We start from the raw sequence: 18,820 nt of genomic DNA, 5'->3' as shown, positions 1-18,820 counted from the left end.
GTTGTACACCTAAAGGAAGATGGAATCCTGGTTTGGAAAGAAGTCATGTGAAGGCAAACCTCCAGATTAAAATCTTGGGATTTTAATTACAAATTCATCAAGAGCCAACATTACATGACAGCTAAAAAACTTGAAACAACTTCAGTCTGCATTCACGTCCAGATGTGCAACATTCAGATTCAATTCAGCTACATATTGAGTATTATTTTTAGTTCTGAACATTTTAGAAGGGACATTAACAAAGTACAATGTCCATAGAGATCAATCAAGATGATGAAAGTGGTATCCTACGAGGAATAGTTGGAAGAGTCAAGTATTTATCTCAAAGGGAAAAGAAAATTGTAGGGAGAGCGGTGGAGAGGACAGAATAACTACCTTCAGAGATCTAAAAGGCTGTCATGTAGAAAAGGGATCCAAATTCTATTTACCTTGAGGGCAGAATTACAGTTAATTAATATGTATTACAGTCAGTACATTTTAACCCAGTACAGGGATGGATGAATAGTTACAACAATCAATATCAGTATAAAATGGATTGGGTTGCCTTGCAGATTTTGAGTTCCTCTCATCACTGGAAGGGACTTTGGCATGGACCAGGAGACCTTAGATTAAGCATTTCTAAGTCTGTAATTATCCTGAAGAATTAATGCTGAATATAATCTCAGACATATGAAAGTTACCTTCTCTGAGGTGGTAAGTTTTGTTTCTCAGGTCAGTCAAAACAGGCAGAAATGTAAAAGCAATGATCTATTTTCATTTCATAATGGTGAATATTTTGTGTGTTTCAAGTAGTCATCCTATTTCAGATACTATTAGATAAAGCTTCATCATTCGACACCAGCAGGAGAATTTCTATTTGAAGCTTTCAAGTGGAGACCTTATCTTCCCAGGGGTTATTTCCATGCCTTAGTTTAGATTTCTCTTGTTTGAAAAGCAGGTATTTATTCAGAGCCACTCAACTGAACACTGCATATACATTATCAGAGTGGGGGCTTTTGTAGAAGAGTGAGAAAACCATTACCAGAAAGGTTAAGAGTTAAAAGGGAGAAAACCTGATTGACAAAAGACAGAAACCTTGAGACTGGAAAAAAGTGCCAAAAGAAAGTGAAGGGAGATGATTTTAAGAAACTGGATTTAAGTGAAATGAAGGTGGGAAAGATATTTAGAAAATAAGTATATGTGGAGCACAGGAAAGTGAGGTATGAATGAGAAGCTTTTGGATGTGAAAAGGGCTGAGTGCAATAAAGTATGCTGAGATAACTTAAGGCTTCTTTGTGAAAGCAAAATTTGACTTTGAACTGGGTAAGCAGAAAGTAAGAAGGCACTCTTACTTTTTCTCTTACACAGAGAGAAAGATGTCCAAGAAAGCTTTGACATGAAGGGGCTAGGCAGTCAGGAACCTTGAAGGAACAGTGGTTAAGAAAAATGGCACTCTGAAAGCCAACACTGGCATAAAAAGAATCAGCAAGCAGTGGTATATGTGGTACAAGGGGTATGGAAGATTTCAACATGGTGAGATGTGCTTAAAATATACATACACTTACACAAAATACACATATACCTGTATATACATAAAATATACATATACCCACACATATACATGTGTGCATACATATGTATACAAACATAAACATGTATATTATATGTATATATATTTATACACACACATACATACATATATATATTTAGCCTAGTCAACTGGGTAAAAATAGCCATAGGCATGCATCAAAGAGAGGAGACTGACTGCTACTCTAGCAATAATGTGGGACTCTGGGGAGTTGGAGGGGAGAGAAAAACAGAAAACCTACCTGGTATCTGCATACAATAAAAGAGTTTCTATTTCCCTCAGGTTTTTATTATTAAAGTTGTCAAATATACAAAACAAAGGTTATTCTACACAGGTAAAGGATATAAAGTAGGATGTATATCAGACTGCAGCTGTGCAAAAATATATACTCATGAACAAGACCTGGAGGTAATTTTTAATATATGGGTAAAATATTTTAAGGTGATCTTTTTCTCCAAAATGTATCTGATAATATTTTTGCCTAACTTCTCTCTGGTTGGCACCACAGGCCTGGTTGTGGGGGATGCGGCCAAGAGCAAAGAGGTAGATGGGTTGGTTGCCCCCTCATCCCCCTCCACCAGGGCTCTGCACCCACTAAAGCAGAGGGAAGGAGGACAGAGTTGTGCCTCCAGCCACCACAGAGACAGGCGGCTCCAGCCGCCCTGTGGAGCCCAGCATTGAGACCCAAGCCTTCTATGCAGGTGCCTCTGGTAAGTGGCAGACTCTTGGGCTGCAGCTCCTGCACTCAGTCTGACTGCAGCCGCCCAGGCAGCCTGGAGAGGAGCAGGCTGGCACTGAATTTTGTCAGTTTTCAACACAAAGAGCAAAACTTGGACATTTAGTGGAGTTTCATGGATTATTGCAACATATTCTTAAGATACCTAATGATGACATTTTATTAGCCTATACGAGGGAGACTTACTATCTATATATAAAGATGATAGTTATCACAAAGCAATTTCAACAACCAACCTGCTGCTTAGGATTTTTATACAAAAAACAGAAAGAAGCAAGACATGCTAATGAAGAAGGAAAATGTTTTAATGGATGGTCCATTAACCAAAGAAAAAAGCCAGATCTAGTCATTGGTATGCACCAAGACTTAAGATGTATCTTCCATTACAGATGTGGATATTCCCCCAGAAACACATCGTAGGACTAGTTCATCTTTATAAACACAACACTGACCACTCCCTGGGGCTCTATAGCTGGGATGGTTTGAGCCTAAAGGAGACACTATATGGCTTAGAGTGGGTCCCATGGATCATTACACCCTGGCTTGTTCCAGGAGGTCTGGCTCTCAGCACAGGACTATCAGCTGCTAATGACATTTTAGGTTAGTGGTATAGAAGTTTCAGGGAAGAGCTTTATTCGTTTACATTTTATTGAAGTATAGTTGATTTACAATGTCGTGTTAGTTTCAGATGTACAGCACAGTGATTCAGTTTTGTTTTTCTTTTTGGCTGTGCGGTACACGGGACCTTAGTTCCCTGACCACGGATCGAAAAAGTGCCCCCTGCAGTGGCAGCATGGAGTCCTATCCACTGGACTGCAAGGGAATCCCCCAGGGAAGAGTTTTGATCAAATAACAGGATGATTGCAAACAGTCACAACTTCATCATAATAGCAAGACAAGTAAACAGGAGAACAACATTAGGAACAGTAGGACTTCTGGCAGCTCTGGCCAATCTACTGGTAATAGCTTTCTTGGCTATCCACGGCAGATTGAACCAAAACACTGAGCCAAAGGATGAAGACATTATTATTGAAGATAGTGGTGTACCATGCTAGAGTCCTAAAGCTGTTCTTATTATTGAAAGCCTGGAAATGGTTAACCCAAATAGAACAAACTCAGTTTTGAGTTTGGACAGAATGGTTTTATTCCTTCTAATTAAATGAGTTTAGTACTCCTAGAAAGTGGTGCGAACAGAATTTGAAACACATGTTCCAGATCAAAAACTCTTATAACATGGAACATCATGAAACCATCTTTTGAATGCTGAATGTTTTCTGAGTGAGGATGTCTGAGGACTTGTAAATTTGGCTAATTTAAGAACATTTAGACCTCTAAGCCAATGACCTGGAAAAGGCATGAGAACAATAATGTTGTAGGTTTAAAATTTCTTAAAGTAAATAGAATGAGAAAGTAGATTTGTGGTTGCTTACAGCTGGGTGAGGAGGAGAATCAGAAATATGCAAATGGTTACTGGGTTTCTTTGTGGAGTAATTAAAATATTCTAAATTAGATTAATTTTGGGTGGGGGGGGGCTCCAAAATCACTGCAGTTGGTGACTGCAGCCATGAAATTAAGACGCTTGCTCCTTGGAAGAAAAGTTATGACAAACCTAGACAGCATATTAAAAAGCAGGGACATTACTTTGCTAACAAAGGTCCATCTAGTTAAAGCTATGGTTTTTCCAGTAGTCATGTATGGATGTGAGAGTTGGACTATAAAGAAAGCTGAGCGCCAAAGAATTGATGCTTTTGAACTGTGGTGTTGGAGAAGACTTTTGAGTCTCTCAGACTGCAAGGAGATCCAACCAGTCAATACTAAGGAAATCAGTCTTGAATATTTATTGGAAGGACTGATGCTGAAGCTCCAATACTTTGGCCACCTGATGCGAAGAACTGACTCATTGGAAATGACCCTGATGCTGGGAAAGATTGAAGGCAGGAGAAAAAGGGGACAACAGAGGATGAGATGGTTGGATGGCATCACCGACTCAATGCACATGAGTTTAATTAAGCTCCGGGAGTTGTTGATGGACAGGGAGGCCTGGTGTGCTGCAGTCCATGGGGTTGCACTGAGCAACTGAACTGACTGACTGAACTGAGACTGTAATGGTGGTTGTACAACTCTGATCATTAAAATCACTGAACTGTACACTTCAAAATTAATATTATAGTATGTGAATTGTATCTCAATAAGGTGGTTTAAATGTTAGTTTGGTAACTGTTAGTACAAACTTTGGTGGATCAGAGGTGATTTTAAGTCTAAAACAAAGGGAGCTCTGCTAATGAAATTATGTGCTTTTGATACGGAAATCTAGATGCTACAGTACATTTCTAGAACTATGTGAGAGGATTATTTCTGTTTGAAAGAGTTAAATATTTTACCTATTACAAAGATTCCAGTTAGTTTTTCCTTTAACTACATTGTTTAAATTCTAATGTGAAGTCTGATTCTCTTTAGATATTTTTGGTACTCTGAGGACCTCAGTTCTTGTGTACCCAGTATTTGGGGGGGAGGAGGCGTGGCCATTCCCCAGGCTTGGGTAATCATAGTTCCCTGACCAGGGATTGAATTTGGGCCCTGGACAGTGAGAGCGCAGAGTCCTAACCACGGGATCACCGTGGAATTCCCCCAGTATTTTTCTTTCTTAATGTTGTTCTTGTGCTAATGTTATTATATTTTTAATTAGAGGATAATTGCTTTACAATATTGTGTTAGTTTGCTGTTAATTGTTACAAATCATTTTCTGAAATGCATTTTTTCTAACTTCTAAGAAATCAAACCAACTGGCTATTCTTAGGAGCTTCTTTCAACATTATGAAGCACTGAAGCTATGTTCCTGAATTATGAAATTCTGTGAGTTTTTCACATTGATGCTTGTCTATCCTATAGATTATATAATCAGCTAATTTTATTGACTCCGATAATACAGGAGATGCTCTCCTTTAATTCTTATCCTCATTCCCAATCTCACTGGAAAGTATTTCTTCTGTTTTGGGTGTGTGCTACTATATGTATGTTGGTAGGCTTCTGAACTTTTTAAAGATGCAGATGGTCCCTACTTACAATGGTTTGACATGATTCTTCCACTTTATAATGGTGTGAAAGTGATACACATTCAGATCTTTTCCTGTGCTAGTGCAGTCTGATACTCTCTAGTGATACTGGGCAGCAGGGCAAGTTGTAGCTCCCAGTCAGTTCAAGCAATCACGAAGGTCAACTGATAGACTCATAACTCTACCCATACAAACATTCCGTTTTTCTCTTTCAGTACAGTGTTTAATAAATTACATGAGATATTCCACACTTTATTATAAATAAACAGGCTTTGTGTTAGATGATTTTCCCCAACTGTAGGCTAATGTAAGTGTTCTGAGCACATTTAAGGTAGGACAGGCTAAGCTATATTTAGTAAGTTAGGTGTATAAAATGCATCTTCGGCTTATGATACTTTCAACTTAGGATGGTTTTCTTGGGATGTAACCTCATTAGAAGTTGAGGAAGATCCGTATTCAAGTAGTGCAAATTGTTTTGGATATAAAATGCACTTAAAGACTTTTACACATAGGACAAACTTGTTCACTTTTTTATGTAAAGATTTTGGATTTTCTTCAGTGGGATTATTCTAGGAACATTGCCTACACTTTAAGAGAAAGCTGTGGCATTTACCATTGACAAGTAAAGTTTACCTATATTATTTTCATTGGGCTATTTATTTTCCACACATCTACTTATGACAAGTAAGGGTGAGGCTGCCAATTTTCATTCTTTGCCTGATTTCTTTGATATTTATCATTGGACAGTGTGTGTAAACACTGTAATAATGCATGCACATAGAAATTAAGAATATTATGAAGCTCCCTGTGGTCTATGAATAATTTCCCCTAAAGCTATTTAATAATTCATCTTAAAATAAGGCTAGTATGAACATGTTTATGACAGTTGTGTGCTATTAAAACAATGAAGGATCAAATGATTCCCTTCTGAAAGATAATTTCTCTAAATGGTAAAAAAAAAAAAAAATGAAATACATTTTTCATTAATTGAAAAAAAAATCCCACACAGGGAAATACTTTTGTAATATTAAATACCAGAACACTACTCCAAAATGTATTTAAGTATTAAACTTTCTAATAAAAATCTGTCTTACTTGAAATGAAGATTAACAGTAATTTCTTAAACTGAATTCTACTTGGTAGGCAATTATTATGGCAAAAGTAATTTTAAAAATCTATTCCATAATATCATGAGTTTCAGTTACCACAGCATCTTAGAAAAAAATTAAGAAGCAGTTTCATATGTGTACAAGACAACAAAGAAAGTAGTTTTGAAGATTTACATAAATTTAATTATTTAAGATGATATACTAGGGAACTATCTCTGATGACTGAAAATTAACTATTACAAACAACTATTAAATCTTTTAAAGACAAGGAGCACCTGAATAACAAATCACTGTTTGTTTGCTGTTCTTAACAAATAAGCAGCAAAACCTTTCATCTTTTTTTTACTGAGCTCAGAGTTCTCTACAACCTGCCTGTATTTCACTCTTCTGGTCTCTGGGAGAAATTCATTCAGTCACTACAGGCTCATTTAATGAACTAAAAATACTTACCATTATCCCTGCAACCAAGGGCCTTGTTAACCTCATCATAAAAAAGCATTTCTTAAGTAACTATATTGATGTGGCACAGTAAAAAGGAATTAAGTGATTATTATGGGTTGAATTGTGCCCCCTCAAAGATATTTTGAAGCCCTAAGCCACTGGTTAGGAATATGACCTTATTTGGATACAGGGTCCATGCAGATACAATCAAGTTAAGATGAGGTCATTTGGGTGCCATCATCCAATATGACTGATATTCTTGTCAAAAACGGAGAAGAAAAACAAGGAAGATGGCCATGTGAAGACAGAGGCAGAGACTGGAGTCTTAATGTACTGACAAGCCAAGGAAAACATCAAGGATCAATAGCAGTACCAGAAGCTAAGAGAAAGGTATGGAACAGGTTCTCCCCAGAGCTTCAGGGATAGCATGGCCCTGCCAACACATTGATTTCAGACTTCTAGTTACCAGAATGTGCAAAAATAAATTTCCTTCTTTCTTTCTGGTCACACAGTATGTTGGATCTTAGTTCCTCAAACAAGGACTTAGCTCCCCCTGCAGTAGAAGCTCGGAGTCTTAACCACTGGACCACCAGGGAAGTCCCTAAATTTCTACTGTTTTAAGTCACTCAGTTTGTGGTACTTTATTATGGCAGCCCAAAGAAACTAAAACAATGATGTTATGACAAAATGTAAGCAAGCAATATAACCCTATTAGCTCCCATTGTAGTACTACCATGCCAACTGAAACACATTATGTCATTAAATAAGGGCATCTGTTTATGGGTTTCCCAGGTGGCACAGTGGTAAAGAACCCGCCTGCCAATACAGGAGACACATAAAGATGCGGGTTTGATCCCTGCATTGGGGAAATCTCCCGGAGGAGGGCATGGCAACTCATTCTAGTATTCTTGCCTGGAGAACTCCATGGACAAAGGAGCCTGGTGGGCTACAGTCCATAGGGTTGCACAGACACAACTGAGCGCACGAGCACACACACACGCTACAGTCCATAGGGTTGCACAGACACAACTGAGTGCACGCGCGCGCACACACACACACACGCTACAGTCCATAGGGTTGCACAGACACAACTGAGCCCGCGTGCATACACACGTGCACACACACACACACCTGTTTAAAACTCAGAAGACATATGTTTTTAGAATTTCATCTATGACATCTTTGCTGATTCATCCACTCAAAACCCTAGTATAGAATGACTACTCTTTGTGTCCTCAGTATATCCTCTAAATAATTTGAAGACCCAAGTTGTACTAGAACAAGACTGAATAATGACTGCATGTGTGTATGTTTATAGGTGTACCTATATTGTTAGATTGAAGGTCCTTTATGGCAAGGGCTCTGCCCTATCACATTTGTATTCCCAATTCCTAAAGCAATGAGTGACACAGTAGTGCTTAATCAATGTTGAGCAAAAGAATGAATGTTGAACCACCTCTATTTGGTCACAGCTGGCACTATTCCACATTCTACTCACCACCTCCAATGGACTCTTGAAATCACTGTGAGTAGTAAAAATTGTTAATATGCCACTGTGATCAGGAAATGTGACCAAAATAGGAAATATATGCATATTATGTAAACAGTACAACTCAAATCACATTTCAAAAATATAAGATTCATAAAATTTTTCATAGTAATATAATAAAAATCTTATATGTGCTAACCCAAAACACCATCATAATTTAAAATTTATCTTAAGATTCTCTCTTTCCTCATTATGTGTAGAAATATTTTAAGATTTTTTTCATCAGTTGTTTCTTGCTCCTATAGAAGATCCAGGATAGAGATCTCATCAAACTAGCAACATTCTCCCTAACCCAGTGGAGGTCAATCCCTCTTATAATGATCTTAAAGTATTAGTTCCCTGTTTAGAAACAGCATTTTGATTTACAAAACTGTAGTGTCTAAAAAAAGGTATCTACATAAATACAACATAGTATTAAAAAGCTGAATTTTAAAAATCTACTTGCCTTCAACAAAAGGGGTATATTTTTAAAAAACAGATTTTTAAAATTCAGTTTTTATACTATGATACATTTACACAAAAATTCAACTTTTAGTCAAATTGTTAATTTATATTATTAGGTTCTTCAAACCATGAAGCATAGTTTCATTTAAGTTAAATAAATGGTCAACAGAACATTTTTGAGGTTAATTACATTCAATAAAAGCAAAAGTTCTCTCCCTAAAATTAAGCACTGCTGCTAAGTCACTTCAGTTGTGTCCAACTCTGTGTGACACCATAGACGGCAGCCCACCAGGCTCCTCCATCCCTGGAATTCTCCAGGCAAGAACACTGGAATGCGTTGCCATTTGAGCCACTCAAATAACTGAATGGCATTAAGGAGCACTTAGCCCATAAGCTCAGTCAATAACATCAACTTATTAATACTGCTGACTACAATATATGCTTGATCATGAAGCCTACTTCTGTAAATACCTGAAAGGCCATGCTGAGAATCAACAAAGGGAGTATCAATTACATGTTCTACACTTAATTTTAGAAAGTCATAGTAATACTTAAATTTGAGCCCAGACCGCCAATCTGCCAAATTGTTTATAATAATTAACTCTGCAGGTATAGTTCTTTCAGAATGGACCCACAGTAAGGTATTCTGTCATCTTTTCTTTAATAAATCATGGGATTGTGCTCCCTCAAAGAATGTTTTTTTTTTTTTTTTTGAATGAAGAATATACAGATTTGGGGCTCAAGAATTCACTTAAGATCATAAGAAGGTTCAAAATCACTAGTATCCCCTCTTCCATTTTTCTGAAAACTGTTCAGTACTTAAGAGAATTTATAGCGCTTGCTAATCAAGTCTTTGGTTCAAAAACAAACCATCTATAGCCCAAACTGTAGATCCACAGCATAGATTAATACTGTTTATGCTTATTCAGAGTCTATTCATAGATAAAAAAATCTATGCTAAAATCAGAATAGGCAGAAAGACAAAATCTCATGATGGATACCAATCCAATATTTAATACAAACAAGGGTTTTCCTTTTTAAAAGAGAAAAAAGAAGCCTATTATTCAGACTGTGAATACTTTAATATGTTTATCCTTTAAGACCCTTTTCTGTGTACATGTATAAATGCACATTATAAATATTTCTAAAGAGGACTTATATGGTATTTTTATAATTTTCTTTTTTCTACTTAAAAATATATCATAAGCATCTCTCCGCATTAATTTTTATATAGATTAGAACATTATTTTAACTGGATGACTAGTATCTGACTATATGAATATATCATAACCTCACAATTTCATATTGCTGAACATGAATTTTAGATGTATATTTTTAAAAAGAGAAAATACACACATGATCAAATTCGAGAGGTACAAAAGTTGCATCCATTCCACCCCTGTACCTTAAACCTCCAGCTCCCTTCCTAGAAGCAATCACTCTTACCAGTTTCTCCTACATTCCTCCGGAGATGTGTTACAGCATTTTAAAAAACACAAATGTTAATATATACACACACAGTTATGCACCTTCACTGCCAGGCTTTTCTAAAGCTAACAATTTTTTACTATTATAAAATATGTTGAACTTAATGTCCTCCTGTTCATTTGCAGTTTTTAAAATGTTGGCAATACTGTGTGACATGCAGGATCTTAGGTTCCTGACCTGGGATTGAACCTCTGCCCCCCTGCATCAAGATTGTGGAGTCTTAACCACTGGGCCACCAGGGAAGTTCCTGTTTGTTTTTAACATCAATATTAAAGTGATCTCACACAGCAGTGTGTCCTATCACCACTTGTTTTTTATCTATCTTGTTTTCGACTAGGAATAGTCTTAAAGCTTGAAAGCTTGTATTAACCTATGGAAAAAAAAAGAACATCTCAGCAGAAAACAAATTTACAAGTAGCAAATACTAATGGCCAACAAACATGCAAAAATGTTAAATATCATGAGTGATTAAAGAAATAAACATTTCAAAAGATATCATTTTTGTACGTTCTGGCAGAGATTGCCATCACTAACAATAAAAATCCAGTGGATGAGAAGATAAAGTACAACAGTCATTCTTGTTGGTGGAACTAAAAACTGGTACACCTTTTCTAGAGAGCAATTTGACAATACATTCTCAAAGTTTTAAATATATGGTTACTTTCTGAACCAGCCATCCTAGTACTAAAGCATTAACACTAAGGAAATGATCAAGGATGTTTTAAAAAAATATGTATATGAGGATGTTCAATACAGCAATATTAATTAAAAAAAAACTCATTTCCAACAAAAGAGGACAACACTTTGTTAATGTAGGTACTAGGCAACCTTAGAATACTAATGTTAGGTAGTTAGAATAGGGAAAAGGAGTCCAAAATGGCAGTGGCTAAAAGACAAGGAAGGGAAAAGCCCGTGAAAATAGAACAAAGGAAGGTCAAAGAAAGGTTTGAGGAGGACCAGAGTGAGGACTTCAGGTAGAACAGCACTCCTGGCTGAGCCCAATTTGCATAGTGCAGGCCCAGGGGGAAGAAGACATATAAAAGGAGGAGCCAAGTGCTCTCTGGCGCTCCCCCCCCCACCCCCCCTACCCCCCCCCCCCCCCCCCCCCCCGCCTCCCCACCTGCGTACACTCTTTCTCCTTCTCTCACTACCCCACCCCCACACGCATGCTCCTCCACTCTCTTCTCTTCTTCGAGGATGGATTCTCCTGCTATCTTCTAAATAAAATAGAGCTGTAACACTGCTTTGTCTAAGAGCTATGACACAGTTTGTTCAATACCCAAGAGCTGTGACGTGCCGAGGGCTTTAATGTCTGTCACTCCAAATCACTGTGATGAGACAAGAACTGAGAAGCATACACTCGCCTGACACTACTAAAGGACAAAAATATGTGTTCATGATGTTGTATTAAGTGAAAAAAGCTGGTTATAAAACAATATTGTCTAGTATAATCCCAATTATAAAAAATACCAATATATAAGGGGCTTCCCTGGTGGCTCAGTTAGTAAAGAATTCGCCTGCAATGAGTGAGACCTAGGTTCAATCCCTGGGTTGGGAAGATACCCTGGAGAAGGGAATGGCTATCCACTCCAGTATTCTGGTCTGGAGAATTCCATGGACAGAGGAGACTGGCAGGCTACAGTCCATGGGGTCGCAAAGAGATGGACACGACTGAGCAATATATAAAGATTTAGGCTAAATTACTCTTGCCTGGAAAATCCTATGGATGGAGGAGCCTGGTAGGCTGCAGTCCATGGGGTCGCTAAGAGTTGGACTTCACTTTCACGCATTGGAAAAGGAAATGGCAACCCACTCCAGTGTTCTTGTCTGGAGAATCCCAGGGACGGGGGAGCCTGGTGGGCTGCTGTCTATGGGGTCACATAGAGTTGGACACGACTGAAGTGACTTAGCAGCAGCAGCAGCAGGCTAAACTACATATTAAAACTCTACTGTGGTTATCTCTGGATACTGGGATTACTGACTTAAATTTTCTTCTTTATGGTTTTCTTAATTTTCTAAATTTTTATCCAGCAAATAGATTCTAATTAAAAGAAAAAAGAAAAAAGAAAAAAGAAAAAAGAAAAAAAACAGTTGGACTCTTGATTAGTCAAGGTCCTTTATACAATTGTGCCCAGCAGGCTGGGGGTGTTATTTGGCTATCTGCCATATGACAATGTTGCCTTCATCTGTGAATAAAATGGCATGGTAAGCTATCATTAGTGGGGCCTGCTATTGCAAGGTTTTGGCTCTTTTTTCACATAAAATAATTTTTATAACTTATAACAAGGAGAGGGAAGAATGTATTCTTAGGTCCTTATCTTTTTGCCTATTCTGAGAATTTGTCAACTTGCTACTTTGTAATATTATTGTCAATTATCAAGTTAAAAATAAAAGGGTCCTTCCCTGGTGGTCCAGTGGTTAAAGAGTCCAGGCTCCCATGGCAGATGGCAAAGTTTGACCCCAGTTGGGGAACTAAGATCCTCCATGCTGTGGCAAAGCCAACAACGACAACAAAAAAAAAGATACAGGTCAACTCCCAGAGATAAAAGCAGTAACCAGGTTATGTACAAGTCGTTGGCTATGAACACATGTCTTTTGGTCCACTGCCTGGGGAGCAGTAAATTACTAGCAGAGAAGACTGAGAAACATTAATAATAATGATACCTGATTGCTTATTGTTAACTTGAGTTGAAAAGAAAAGATTTCACTGAAAAATGTCTGAGTGATATCTACTGCTGGAGTTCTAAACTTGTTCACTTAATACCTTAAGAAAATAATTTGGGGGCACTGGTAAGAAAGCAGTCTCCCCTGATCTTCAGCCAAAAATTTCCCTGAAATAATTTTTAAAAAAGGGCAGCTCAGAATCAAGAACACGGAAAAGTAAAATCATTATATTTGTTGATATCCAAAGGCAAAACTTATTCAACATAATTTACTTATATTTGTGCTAAGCAGGAAAGTAGAAATCACTTTTTCATTTTCAGATAAAGAAATTAAAGCATAAAGAAATTAAATGATTTGATGAAGGCCACAGAAACTAGAACTTATTCTATCTGATACTTGCTCAGATAACTTATGCTGATAGAGTGATCAGGATGCGGTACTGGAAAAAATCAGATGGTTCCACAAATGCCATTCTGAGGTTCTTTAAATAAATGACTTGGTGAATGGGTAGTAACTACCCTAAGTCTTTCTCAGGATTAAGTATTCTCTTCCATGATCATGTTGGCATCACAAGCAAGTGCCGAAATAAGTTCTTGATAAAGGGCAACATCTTTTCTTTTTCCCCAGCAAAAATATTGTACTCTTTTTAAAAGCTACTCTGTTGTCTCTAAGCAAACATTTAGTAGGTTTGTCTTCCACTGGGATTGAGTTCAAAAAAGACACAAAATGAAGGAAACGTTGCTACAGTGACTACAAGCCACATTAAAACAGTACAACATATTTAATGAATGCTCCATGTGTTTTAAACACTATAGACCAAGTTTCATTTCCCTCTATCCCATTATTTTAACTATATGCATTTTCTCTAATCTACTAAAACATGCTGAATTGAAACTAAGTTTCTAACCCTATTTGTTTCAAAGGTCAGAATTTAACCAGGAACTTGTGTGATTCCACAGCCCATCCTCTTTTACCATGTTACCTCCTATAATAACTAAAATATGTAATGTGCTTTACAATCTACAATTTTTTCATGTGTGGTAGCTAATTTAACCTACACATCCTACACCCATTTGAAATATTGGGAAACAGTGATTTTCTGACTGGTTGTTACTCATCAAGGATCATGTGGCCAGTGAAAGTGAAAGTGAAGTCGCTCAGTCATGTCTGACTCTTTGCGACCCCATAGACTAGCTACCAGGCTCCTCCCTCCATGGGATTCTCCAGGCAAGAATTCTGGAGTGGGTTGCCATTTCCTTCTCCAGGGGATCTTCCCAACCCAGGGATTTAACCTGGGTCTCCCGCATTGTATGCAGATGTTTTACCATCTGAGCCACCAGGGAAAAAATGCAAACCCAGTGATTATGACCAATCTAGGTATAAGGAGGCTTCTCTGGTGGCTCAATGGTAAAGAATCCACCTGCCAATGCAGGAGACGTGGGTTCGATCACCGGGTCAGGAAGATCCCCTGAAGAAGGGAATGGATGGCCACCAACTCCAGTATTCTTGTCTGGAGACTTTTATGGACAGAGAAGCCTGGCGGGCTACAGTCCATCCGGTTGCAAAGAGTCAGACATGACTGAGCAACTAAACAATAACGAAAGGTATAAGGAAATTACTATTGGGATTATTTGTAGAAAGGGTAGTCCAGTAAGGTAAAAAATGTTAGACTCTGTGCCTTTCAAGGCTTGAAAAATTAGGTGGAGCCACAAAAGGCACATCACATAGCAATAAATGCTGAGAAGTCTGTGTTATGAGGTCAACAAAGTCATTACAGGAATAAGCATAAAAGTTCAAACCATATATAAGTATTTACAGATATACCAGAGAATACACAGTGGCACCAGCTTTGCCCAGTTTAGGATATTAGCTTTAACTCACTCAGTTCAACCTCTGTTTGACCATCTGAGTTCAAGCTATTCCCAGTCAATGTAGGTAAACCTCACTTTTTACCACAACCCATATTATAGAAGCAGATCAGAACGACAGTGAATCACATGTATCCATAAAAAAGACTGGGTACCAATTATACCAAATCAAATCCCCAAATGTATCAAATAGCACAGCTACAACTATATCATAATTAAAAATAAAAGTCCATGCCAAGTTCTACAAAATGGACATAAATATGCTTTTATCACACAAAGGACAACCTATTAAGTATATGCAGAGTAGATAAACATATAACTTAAGTTTGGCCTCAAGTTCTTACGGCAGATACATTTCTCTTATATAATATTCCAAATGCTCTTTTCATGCTTTGAATTAAGTGAAACAAATATACTTTAAAATTTATGAAAAAGAAACATGGAGGCAATGAGGTTGAATGATTCGCTCACAATCCTTCAGCTAATCAGAAACAAAGTCAACATAGGAACTCAGGCTTTCAATCTAAAGCTCTTTCCACTGTACCACATGACCTCTAAGATGTGAAAATAATATTTGTTCAACTCAGGATCAATTTATTTTACCACTACTGTTTTTAATCTCCTCAAATCTACTCACACAATGACCTTAAACAGTGCTACAGATTACATTCTGTAATACTATTACCAGATTAGACCACAAAGTTTGAGACATGACAGCTCATGATAATCTCCCATCCTCAAGAGAACAAGGGCATCTATTTTGCTATATTCATCTTTAGGATTCTACCACATAGTACAATACCTGGCATATATTGTAGATGCTCAGTAAGTTTTTTTTTTTTTAATAAATTAGCGGGGTTTTTTTTAATCTGTTAGTACCAACTACCAGATTTAAATATGGGACCAAACAAAAACAGGAAAATATCATTATTTCACACTTGGAGTCTCTAAGCATTTATAATATAAACAAACGATTTATTAAATGAGTTAATGTTTATAACCAAATAAATACAAGGGAACATTTATGTTAGTAAAATATTTCAAGAACTATACAAGTTAATGTTTACAACCAAATACAAGGGGAACATTTATGTTAGTTAAATATTTCAAGCTCTATACAAGTTAACTGAGTCATTAATTACAGTAATTCTTATCTAGTGAAATGGACCTGACTTTTAGTCAGTATTCCCTTCTCCCCCACCTCGCTGGAGTCATCGAACGCACTAGAAAGCAATAAAATTACAGGTGTAGTACAAGGTACACTGGACTAGGACCTAGACTCTAGTCCAAGCTCTGTTAATAATTAGATATATGACCTTGGGCAATTCACTTTTTTTTTTCTTGTGTCTTAACCTGGTAATAAAAACAAAAAAGCTGAACTACTAATCACCAGGGACCTTTACTGTCTTAATTTTTTTATATGATTTTTACAAAGATTTCTAAGTTCAGAATTTTTTGTGTCAAATTTGATATCCTGAATGTTATAATTTGTTAATTATTCAATAATTAAAAGCTTAGCACATTTTCCAAAACTATATAAAGACTAACAAAATACACTGTTACCGTCTTACATTAGCAGTAACAGGAGAAAACCAAAGATGAAATATGAGCATCAGATAATCAGGCCTGCTTTGCCAGTTGGGCTGACATGAACCTCTCTAGATTTTACAAATCACTGATACATAAATACATATGGGTATATAAATATATATACACATACCATTGATACTTGTTTATACTGATATACATATATGTGTGCAAACTTTAAAACTTGTTTTTAAGCTTTAAAATCAATACTTGTTCATGGTGAGAATTTCAAACAGTACATTAGGTCACATATGAGGTGCAAAATAAAAAGCCTCCCTCCAACCTCCAGAAGTAACCACTGTTAACATTTTTTTTGTACATCCTTCAAGAACTTTTCTGAGCACATACATCTAGATGTGTATGTATAAATCTTTTTAACTTCTTGAATGATGAAGAAAAATACCACAAGCACTGGCTTCATAAGCATGTTAAATACACTTTAAGTAGGTAGCACAGTTGTATGGCACAAAGTGGTACATGCTTCAAAAATGTTCACTGACTACATCTTCATTTTCTTGATTGGAGGCTAAGTGGAGCAGTTGCACAGAAAGCAACAGCAAGGAATCGACTAGCATTAGGCAAGCCATGAAATCTTCCTATGCCTTAGTTTTTGCTTTTGTAAATATCATGGGTGGACTAAGACCCCTTCCAGTTCTAAAGTGTGATAATTCTAAGATGGCTGTCACAGTATTCTCTTGAACTGGATATAACAAATGTTAAGTAAAAAAAGAGAGAAAAAAAAGAAACACTATAGAAACCTCCGACCTTACAAGAGTAAATTTTTCTACCATTAACTATCATGGTAGCACATTTGCGACATAAGTAGTGATGCAATTATATCTGAAAAAAAAACAGTAGATTATTAAAATTTGATAGGTTTTTTAAAAGCTTTGATTGACGTTTTTCCTTTTTTGGAGGTGGAGAGGGCTATTGCTTAGTGTCAGCAATAACCACTCTCCCTCCTCCCGATGAGAAAACAATTAAGTGTATTATGGAGTTAAAATAATGAAACTGAAAGTTAGACTGAATTTTGTTTTACTCACAGAATATGCTGGGGAGGTGACAAAGGTTGGAAAGAATTACTAGCTAATTTCCTCTTCCGGAAGGTCTTTGGCTTCTATTCTTTCTGTTCACATGCTCTTACCAGACACACTCCACCCAGCTCCATAACCTGGCACAGGCATCAGATGGGGGGGGGGGCGGGGGGGTCCCCTTAGATCATTTTTTTTTAAAAGTTCTTCGACTCGTTTTACCTTAGGGGTCACGGGGTTTGAGGAGGCACGCAGGCGGCCTGAAGCCACCCATGCCTTTCTTCGCCAGTCCCGGGAGCCTGGGCACGAACCCCGGGCGGGCCACTCGCGCCTGGCAGGGGCTGCCCTCCTGCCCTCCCTCGCAGCGCGGGGCCCAAGGAGAAGGAGGGGAGAAGAGAAGGGAAGAGAGAAGGAGAGGGGAGGGGAGAGAAGGAAAGGGGAGGGAGGCGGAAGCCCGCCCGGGCAGTACCCACCGCGCCAGGAGAGCCGGCCTAGATCGCCCGAGGCGCCCCGCGCGGTGCTGAGGGGAGGGTCCTGGAGGAGGGGCGGCCCAAGCCCCAATCTGGAAGTGCCAACTCCTCTCGGCGGCCAGGCCCCAGCCTAGAAGGAAACGGAAGTCCCTTCCTTTCCCTCACTCGCCCGCCCACCGCCCAGAGCAACCACGAGTCGGGGAATCCAAAGTGCCTCCAAGCCACGGCCTCAAACAGACAAGGCACGCGGCGCAGCCCGTCTGTCTCCCGCCCCAGCCGCGCCGCCGAGCCCCTCAAAGTCTTCGGGCCTCCGCCCCCGCCGCGAGGCCAGCCTCCCGCTCAGTGAAGCCCCTCCTTCTTCCCCCTCCGCCATTTTCTAACTTACCCCTCCAGCCCTCGATTTGCGCTGAGCCAGCCCGCCTGCGGCTCCGCCGAGGTCCCGCCACTCCCTCAGGCTACCGGGGGCAACCGTCACAAACGAAGCCCTATTTACCCCACCTGCCCCTCCCCCCACCCCCCCACCCCCGCCCCGACCGCCTGGAAACCAGAACCTGACGGAGAGGGCGCGCACGCGCACTGGCCACCTCGTAGTCCCCGCCCCCAGCTCCAGGGTTTCCTCTTTTGGCCTCGAGGTATTTTTCCCACGGTTTTTACCTGCTGAGCCCTGGAGTGAACGAGTAACAGAGGTAAAAGACTGAAAAGATAAAGAGAGTGAACATGTCCAGTTCTTGCTGGAGACCACTTAACGTGCTTGGCGTGTGACTACTTCTTTGTTGTAATTTTGATGGTCCTTTAAGGTAGGCACTCTCATGG

At 38.6% G+C, this 18,820-nt stretch overlaps 1 protein-coding gene and 1 pseudogene across 6 annotated transcripts in view; one reads left to right on the top strand and one right to left on the bottom strand.

Annotated features, from left to right (window-relative positions):
• The window catches only part of XIAP (X-linked inhibitor of apoptosis), a 35,936-nt gene extending 17,351 nt beyond the window's left edge, over nt 1-18,585 (bottom strand). Inside the window, exons 1-2 of one of the 6 annotated variants that reach the window (XM_070290786.1) lie at nt 18,393-18,521; nt 18,011-18,137 (exon numbers count right to left, since the gene is read on the bottom strand). The gene's annotated coding sequence lies outside the window, so the exon portion shown is untranslated. Of the gene's footprint in view, nt 1-17,549; nt 17,678-17,759; nt 18,309-18,392 lie in introns of those variants that run through there. The other 5 variants (XM_070290781.1, XM_070290784.1, XM_070290782.1 and 2 more) reach the window with 5 other exon arrangements.
• Nucleotides 1,495-4,502, top strand: LOC138930835 (partitioning defective 6 homolog beta pseudogene; annotated as a pseudogene).
• Nucleotides 18,586-18,820: the final 235 nt, after the last annotated feature.

Source organism: Ovis canadensis, chromosome X (genome assembly GCF_042477335.2).
Source record: "Ovis canadensis isolate MfBH-ARS-UI-01 breed Bighorn chromosome X, ARS-UI_OviCan_v2, whole genome shotgun sequence".
Classification (NCBI taxonomy): Eukaryota; Metazoa; Chordata; class Mammalia; order Artiodactyla; family Bovidae; genus Ovis; species Ovis canadensis.
This window is presented reverse-complemented; position numbering and strand designations above follow the sequence as displayed.